Below are 10,364 nucleotides of genomic sequence, written 5' to 3' on the forward strand. Positions count from 1 at the left end.
AGACTATATGAGCAGGGGTTATACACTCCATATGCAGTAATAGACTATATGGGCAGGGGTTATACACTCCATATGCAGTAATAGACTATATGAGCAGGGGTTATCCACTCCATATGCAGTAATAGACTATATGAGCAGGGGTTATACACTCCATATGCAGTAATAGACTATATGAGCAGGGGTTATACACTCCATATGCAGTAATAGACTATATGAGCAGGGGTTATACACTCCATATGCAGTAATAGACTATATGAGCAGGGGTTATACACTCCATATGCAGTAATAGACTATATGAGCAGGGGTTATACACTCCATATGCAGTAATAGACTATATGAGCAGGGGTTTATACACTCCATATGCAGTAATAGACTATATGAGCAGGGGTTATACACTCCATATGCAGTAATAGACTATATGGGCAGGGGTTATCACTCCATATGCAGTAATAGACTATATGGGCAGGGGTTATACACTCCATATGCAGTAATAGACTATAGAGCAGGGGTTATACACTCCATATGCAGTAATAGACTATATGAGCAGGGGTTATACACTCCATATGCAGTAATAGACTATATGAGCAGGGGTTATACACTCCATATGCAGTAATAGACTATATGGGCAGGGGTTATACACTCCATATGCAGTAATAGACTATATGGGCAGGGGTTATACACTCATATGCAGTAATAGACTATATGGGCAGGGGTTATACACTCCATATGCAGTAATAGACTATATGAGCAGGGGTTATACACTCCATATGCAGTAATAGACTATATGGGCAGGGGTTATACACTCCATATGCAGTAATAGACTATATGGGCAGGGGTTATACACTCCATATGCAGTAATAGACTATATGAGCAGGGGTTATACACTCCATATGCAGTAATAGACTATATGAGCAGGGGTTATACACTCCATATGCAGTAATAGACTATATGGGCAGGGGTTATACACTCCATATGCAGTAATAGACTATATGAGCAGGGGTTATACACTCCATATGCAGTAATAGACTATATGGGGCAGGGGTTATACACTCCATATGCAGTAATAGACTATATGAGCAGGGTTATACACTCCATATGCAGTAATAGACTATATGGGCAGGGGTTATACACTCCATATGCAGTAATAGACTATATGAGCAGGGGTTATACACTCCATATGCAGTAATAGACTATATGGGCAGGGGTTATACACTCCATATGCAGTAATAGACTATATGGGCAGGGGTTATACACTCCATATGCAGTAATAGACTATATGAGCAGGGGTTATACACTCCATATGCAGTAATAGACTATATGGGCAGGGGTTATACACTCCATATGCAGTAATAGACTATATGAGCAGGGGTTATACACTCCATATGCAGTAATAGACTATATGGGCAGGGGTTATACACTCCATATGCAGTAATAGACTATATGAGCAGGGGTTATACACTCCATATGCAGTAATAGACTATATGGGCAGGGGTTATACACTCCATATGCAGTAATAGACTATATGGGCAGGGGTTATACACTCCATATGCAGTAATAGACTATATGGGCAGGGGTTATACACTCCATATGCAGTAATAGACTATATGGGCAGGGGTTATACACTCCATATGCAGTAATAGACTATATGAGCAGGGGTTATACACTCCATATGCAGTAATAGACTATATGGGCAGGGGTTATACACTCCATATGCAGTAATAGACTATATGGCAGGGGTTATACACTCCATATGCAGTAATAGACTATATGGGCAGGGGTTATACACTCCATATGCAGTAATAGACTATATGGGCAGGGGTTATACACTCCATATGCAGTAATAGACTATATGGGCAGGGGTTATACACTCCATATGCAGTAATAGACTATATGGGCAGGGGTTATACACTCCATATGCAGTAATAGACTATATGGGCAGGGGTTATACACTCCATATGCAGTAATAGACTATATGAGCAGGGGTTATACACTCCATATGCAGTAATAGACTATATGAGCAGGGGTTATACACTCCATATGCAGTAATAGACTATATGGGCAGGGGTTATACACTCCATATGCAGTAATAGACTATATGGGCAGGGGTTATACACTCCATATGCAGTAATAGACTATATGGCAGGGGTTATACACTCCATATGCAGTAATAGACTATATGGGCAGGGGTTATACACTCCATATGCAGTAATAGACTATAGGAGCAGGGGTTATACACTCCATATGCAGTAATAGACTATATGAGCAGGGGTTATACACTCCATATGCAGTAATAGACTATATGGGCAGGGGTTATACACTCCATATGCAGTAATAGACTATATGGGCAGGGGTTATACACTCCATATGCAGTAATAGACTATATGGCAGGGGTTATACACTCCATATGCAGTAATAGACTATATGGGCAGGGGTTATACACTCCATATGCAGTAATAGACTATATGGGCAGGGGTTATACACTCCATATGCAGTAATAGACTATATGGGCAGGGGTTATACACTCCATATGCAGTAATAGACTATATGGGCAGGGGTTATACACTCCATATGCAGTAATAGACTATATGGGCAGGGGTTATACACTCCATATGCAGTAATAGACTATATGAGCAGGGGTTATACACTCCATATGCAGTAATAGACTATATGGGCAGGGGTTATACACTCCATATGCAGTAATAGACTATATGGGCAGGGGTTATACACTCCATATGCAGTAATAGACTATATGGGCAGGGGTTATCCACTCCATATGCAGTAATAGACTATATGAGCAGGGGTTATACACTCCATATGCAGTAATAGACTATATGAGCAGGGGTTATACACTTCATATGCATATAGACATTACCTCTTGGGCAGGGGTTATACACTCCATATGCAGTAATAGACTATATGGCAGGGGTTATACACTCATATGCAGTAATAGACTATATGAGCAGGGGTTATACACTCCATATGCAGTAATAGACTATATGGGCAGGGGTTTATACACTCCATATGCAGTAATAGACTATATGAGCAGGGGTTATACACTCCATATGCAGTAATAGACTATAGGGCAGGGGTTATACACTCCATATTCAGTAATAGACTATAGAGCAGGGGTTATATACTCCATATGCAGTAATAGACTATATGAGAAGGGGTTATACACTCCATATGCAGTAATAGACTATATGGGCAGGGGTTATACACTCCATATGCAGTTAATAGACTATATGGGCAGGGGTTATACACTCCATATGCAGTAATAGACTATATGAGCAGGGGTTATACACTCCATATGCAGTAATAGACTATATGAGCAGGGGTTATACACTCCATATGCAGTAATAGACTATATGAGCAGGGGTTATACACTCCATATGCAGTAATAGACTATATGAGAAGGGGTTATCCACTCCATATGCAGTAATAGACTATATGAGCAGGGGTTATAACACTCCATATGCAGTAATAGACTATATGGGCAGGGGTTATACACTCCATATGCAGTAATAGACTATATGGGCAGGGGTTATACACTCCATATGCAGTAATAGACTATATGGGCAGGGTTATACACTTCATATGCAGTAATAGACTATATGAGCAGGGGTTATCCACTCCATATGCAGTAATAGACTATATGAGCAGGGGTTATACACTCCATATGCAGTAATAGACTATATGGGCAGGGGTTATACACTCCATATGCAGTAATAGACTATATGAGCAGGGGTTATCCACTCCATATGCAGTAATAGACTATATGAGCAGGGGTTATACACTCCATATGCAGTAATAGACTATATGGGCAGGGGTTATACACTCCATATGCAGTAATAGACTATATGGGCAGGGGTTATACACTCCATATGCAGTAATAGACTATATGGGCAGGGGTTATACACTTCATATGCAGTAATAGACTATATGAGCAGGGGTTATACACTCCATATGCAGTAATAGACTATATGGGCAGGGGTTATACACTCCATATGCAGTAATAGACTATATGGGCAGGGGTTATACACTCCATATGCAGTAATAGACTATATGGGCAGGGTTTTACACTTCATATGCAGTAATAGACTATATGGGCAGGGGTTATACACTCCATATGCAGTAATAGACTATATGAGCAGGGGTTATACACTTCATATGCAGTAATAGACTATATGGGCAGGGGTTTATACACTCCATATGCAGTAATAGACTATATGAGCAGGGGTTATACACTTCATATGCAGTAATAGACTATATGGGCAGGGGTTATACACTCCATATGCAGTAATAGACTATATGAGCAGGGGTTATACACTCCATATGCAGTAATAGACTATATGGGCAGGGGTTATACACTCCATATGCAGTAATAGACTATATGAGCAGGGGTTATACACTCCATATGCAGTAATAGACTATATGGGCAGGGGTTATACACTCCATATGCAGTAATAGACTATATGGGCAGGGGTTATACACTCCATATGCAGTAATAGACTATATGGGCAGGGGTTATACACTCCATATGCAGTAATAGACTATATGGGCAGGGGTTATACACTCCATATGCAGTAATGGACTATATGAGCAGGGGTTATACACTCCATATGCAGTAATAGACTATATGGGCAGGGGTTATACACTCCATATGCAGTAATAGACTATATGGGCAGGGGTTATACACTCCATATGCAGTAACAGACCATATGGGCAGGGGTTATACACTCCATATGCAGTAATAGACTATATGGGCAGGGGTATACACTCCATATGCAGTAATAGACCATATGGGCAGGGGTTATACACTCCATATGCAGTAATAGACTATATGAGCAGGGGTTATACACTCCATATGCAGTAATAGACTATATGAGCAGGGTTATACACTCCATATGCAGTAATAGACTATATGGGCAGGGGTTATACACTCCATATGCAGTAATAGACTATATGGGCAGGGGTTATACACTCCATATGCAGTAATAGACTATATGGGCAGGGGTTATACACTCCATATGCAGTAATAGACTATATGGGCTGGGGTTATACACTCCATATGCAGTAATAGACTATATGAGCAGGGTTATACACTCCATATGCAGTAATAGACTATATGAGCAGGGGTTATACACTCCATATGCAGTAATAGACTATATGGGCAGGGGTTATACACTCCATATGCAGTAATAGACTATATGAGCAGGGGTTATACACTCCATATGCAGTAACAGACCATATGGGCAGGGGTTATACACTCCATATGCAGTAATAGACTATATGGGCAGGGGTTATACACTCCATATGCAGTAATAGACTATATGGGCAGGGGTTATACACTCCATATGCAGTAATAGACTATATGGGCAGGGGTTATACACTCCATATGCAGTAATAGACTATATGGGCAGGGGTTATACACTCCATATGCAGTAATAGACTATATGGGCAGGGGTTATACACTCCATATGCAGTAATAGACTATATGAGCAGGGGTTATACACTCCATATGCAGTAATAGACTATATGGGCAGGGGTTATCCACTCCATATGCAGTAATAGACTATATGGGCAGGGGTTATACACTCCATATGCAGTAATAGACTATATGAGCAGGGGTTATCCACTCCATATGCAGTAATAGACTATATGAGCAGGGGTTATACACTCCATATGCAGTAATAGACTATATGAGCAGGGGTTATACACTTCATATGCAGTAATAGACTATATGGGCAGGGGTTATACACTCCATATGCAGTAATAGACTATATGGGCAGGGGTTATACACTCCATATGCAGTAATAGACTATATGAGCAGGGGTTATACACTCCATATGCAGTAATAGACTATATGGGCAGGGGTTATACACTCCATATGCAGTAATAGACTATATGAGCAGGGGTTATACACTCCATATGCAGTAATAGACTATATGGGCAGGGGTTATACACTCCATATTCAGTAATAGACTATATGAGCAGGGGTTATATACTCCATATGCAGTAATAGACTATATGAGAAGGGGTTATACACTCCATATGCAGTAATAGACTATATGGGCAGGGGTTATACACTCCATATGCAGTAATAGACTATATGGGCAGGGGTTATACACTCCATATGCAGTAATAGACTATATGGGCAGGGGTTATACACTCCATATTCAGTAATAGACTATATGGGCAGGGGTTATACACTCAATATGCAGTAATAGACTATATGAGCAGGGGTTATCCACTCCATATGCAGTAATAGACTATATGGGCAGGGGTTATACACTCCATATGCAGTAATAGACTATATGGGCAGGGGTTATACACTCCATATGCAGTAATAGACTATATGGGCAGGGGTTATACACTCCATATGCAGTAATAGACTATATGGGCAGGGGTTATACACTCCATATGCAGTAATACACTATATGAGCAGGGGTTATACACTCCATATGCAGTAATAGACTATATGGGCAGGGGTTATACACTCCATATGCAGTAATAGACTATATGGGCAGGGGTTATACACTCCATATGCAGTAATAGACTATATGGGCAGGGGTTATACACTCCATATGCAGTAATAGACTATATGGGCAGGGGTTATACACTCCATATGCAGTAATAGACTATATGGGCAGGGGTTATACACTCCATATGCAGTAATAGACTATATGGGCAGGGGTTATACACTCCATATGCAGTAATAGACTATATGGGCAGGGGTTATACACTCCATATGCAGTAATAGACTATATGGGCAGGGGTTATACACTCCATATGCAGTAATAGACTATATGGGCAGGGGTTATACACTCCATATGCAGTAATAGACTATATGGGCAGGGGTTATACACTCCATATGCAGTAACAGACCATATGGGCAGGGGTTATACACTCCATATGCAGTAATAGACTATATGAGCAGGGGTTATACACTCCATATGCAGTAATAGACTATATGGGCAGGCGTTATACACTCCATATGCAGTAATAGACTATATGAGCAGGGGTTATACACTCCATATGCAGTAATAGACTATATGAGCAGGGGTTATACACTCCATATGCAGTAATAGACTATATGAGCAGGGGTTATACACTCCATATGCAGTAATAGACTATATGAGCAGGGGTTATACACTTCATATGCAGTAATAGACTATATGGGCAGGGGTTATACACTCCATATGCAGTAATAGACTATATGGGCAGGGGTTATACACTCCATATGCAGTAAAAGACTATATGAGCAGGGGTTATACACTCCATATGCAGTAATAGACTATATGAGCAGGGGTTATACACTCCATATGCAGTAATAGACTATATGGGCAGGGGTTATACACTCCATATGCAGTAATAGACTATATGGGCAGGGGTTATACACTCCATATGCAGTAATAGACCATATGGGCAGGGGTTATACACTCCATATGCAGTAATAGACTATATGGGCAGGGGTTATACACTCCATATGCAGTAATAGACTATATGGGCAGGGGTTATACACTCCATATGCAGTAATAGTCTATATGAGCAAGGGTTATATACTCCATATGCAGTAATAGACTATATGAGCAGGGGTTATACACTCCATATGCAGTAATAGACTATATGAGCAGGGGTTATACACTCCATATGCAGTAATAGACTATATGGGCAGGGGTTATACACTCCATATGCAGTAATAGACTATATGGGCAGGGGTTATACACTTCATATGCAGTAATAGACTATATGAGCAGGGGTTATACACTCCATATGCAGTAATAGACTATATGGGCAGGGGTTATACACTCCATATGCAGTAATAGACTATATGGGCAGGGGTTATACACTCCATATGCAGTAATAGACTATATGGGCAGGGGTTATACACTCCATATGCAGTAACAGACTATATGGGCAGGGGTTATACACTCCATATGCAGTAATAGACTATATGGGCAGGGGTTATACACTCCATATGCAGTAATAGACTATATGGGCAGGGGTTATACACTCCATATGCAGTAATAGACTATATGGGCAGGGGTTATACACTCCATATGCAGTAACAGACTATATGGGCAGGGGTTATACACTCCATATGCAGTAATAGACTATATGGGCAGGGGTTATACACTCCATATGCAGTAACAGACTATATGGGCAGGGGTTATACACTCCATATGCAGTAATAGACTATATGGGCAGGGGTTATACACTCCATATGCAGTAATAGACTATATGAGCAGGGGTTATACACTCCATATGCAGTAATAGACTATATGGGCAGGGGTTATACACTCCATATGCAGTAATAGACTATATGGGCAGGGGTTATACACTCCATATGCAGTAACAGACTATATGGGCAGGGGTTATACACTCCATATGCAGTAATAGACTATATGGGCAGGGGTTATACACTCCATATGCAGTAATAGACTATATGAGCAGGGGTTATACACTCCATATGCAGTAATAGACTATATGGGCAGGGGTTATACACTCCATATGCAGTAATAGACTATATGGGCAGGGGTTATACACTCCATATGCAGTAATAGACTATATGGGCAGGGGTTATACACTCCATATGCAGTAATAGACTATATGAGCAGGGGTTATACACTCCATATGCAGTAATAGACTATATGAGCAGGGGTTATACACTCCATATGCAGTAATAGACTATATGGGCAGGGGTTATACACTCCATATGCAGTAATAGACTATATGGGCAGGGGTTATACACTCCATATGCAGTAATAGACTATATGGGCAGGGGTTATACACTCCACATGCAGTAATAGACTATATGAGCAGGGGTTATACACTCCATATGCAGTAATAGACTATATGAGCAGGGGTTATACACTCCATATGCAGTAATAGACTATATGGGCAGGGGTTATACACTCCATATGCAGTAATAGACTATATGGGCAGGGGTTATACACTCCATATGCAGTAATAGACTATATGGGCAGGGGTTATACACTCCACATGCAGTAATAGACTATATGAGCAGGGGTTATACACTCCATATGCAGTAATAGACTATATGAGCAGGGGTTATACACTCCATATGCAGTAATAGACTATATGAGCAGGGGTTATACACTCCATATGCAGTAATAGACTATATGGGCAGGGGTTATACACTCCATATGCAGTAATAGACTATATGGGCAGGGGTTATACACTCCATATGCAGTAATAGACTATATGAGCAGGGGTTATACACTCCATATGCAGTAATAGACTATATGGGCAGGGGTTATACACTCCACATGCAGTAATAGACTATATGAGCAGGGGTTATACACTCCATATGCAGTAATAGACTATATGAGCAGGCGTTATACACTCCATATGCAGTAATAGACTATATGAGCAGGGGTTATACACTCCATATGCAGTAATAGACTATATGGGCAGGGGTTATACACTCCATATGCAGTAATAGACTATATGAGCAGGGGTTATACACTCCATATGCAGTAATAGACTATATGGGCAGGGGTTATACACTCCATATGCATTAATAGACTATATGGGCAGGGGTTATACACTCCATATGCAGTAATACACTATATGAGCAGGGGTTATACACTCCATATGCAGTAATAGACTATATGGGCAGGGGTTATACACTCCATATGCATTAATAGACTATATGGGCAGGGGTTATACACTCCATATGCAGTAATACACTATATGAGCAGGGGTTATACACTCCATATGCAGTAATAGACTATATGGGCAGGGGTTATACACTCCATATGCAGTAATAGACTATATGGGCAGGGGTTATACACTCCATATGCAGTAATACACTATATGGGCAGGGGTTATACACTCCATATGCATTAATAGACTATATGGGCAGGGGTTATACACTCCATATGCAGTAATAGACTATATGAGCAGGGGTTATACACTCCATATGCAGTAATAGACTATATGAGCAGGGGTTATACACTCCATATGCAGTAATAGACTATATGAGCAGGGGTTATACACTCCATATGCAGTAATACACTATATGAGCAGGGGTTATACACTCCATATGCAGTAATAGACTATATGGGCAGGGGTTATACACTCCATATGCAGTAATAGACTATATGGGCAGGGGTTATACACTCCATATGCAGTAATAGACTATATGAGCAGGGGTTATACACTCCATATGCAGTAATAGACTATATGGGCAGGGGTTATACACTCCATATGCAGTAATAGACTATATGGGCAGGGGTTATACACTCCATATGCAGTAATAGACTATATGAGCAGGGGTTATACACTCCATATGCAGTAATAGACTATATGAGCAGGGGTTATACACTCCATATGCAGTA

This window comes from Phyllobates terribilis, unplaced genomic scaffold (genome assembly GCF_046119375.1).
Source record: "Phyllobates terribilis strain yellow unplaced genomic scaffold, ASM4611937v1 Scaffold_2__4_contigs__length_985480577, whole genome shotgun sequence".
Lineage (NCBI taxonomy): Eukaryota > Metazoa > Chordata > Amphibia > Anura > Dendrobatidae > Phyllobates > Phyllobates terribilis.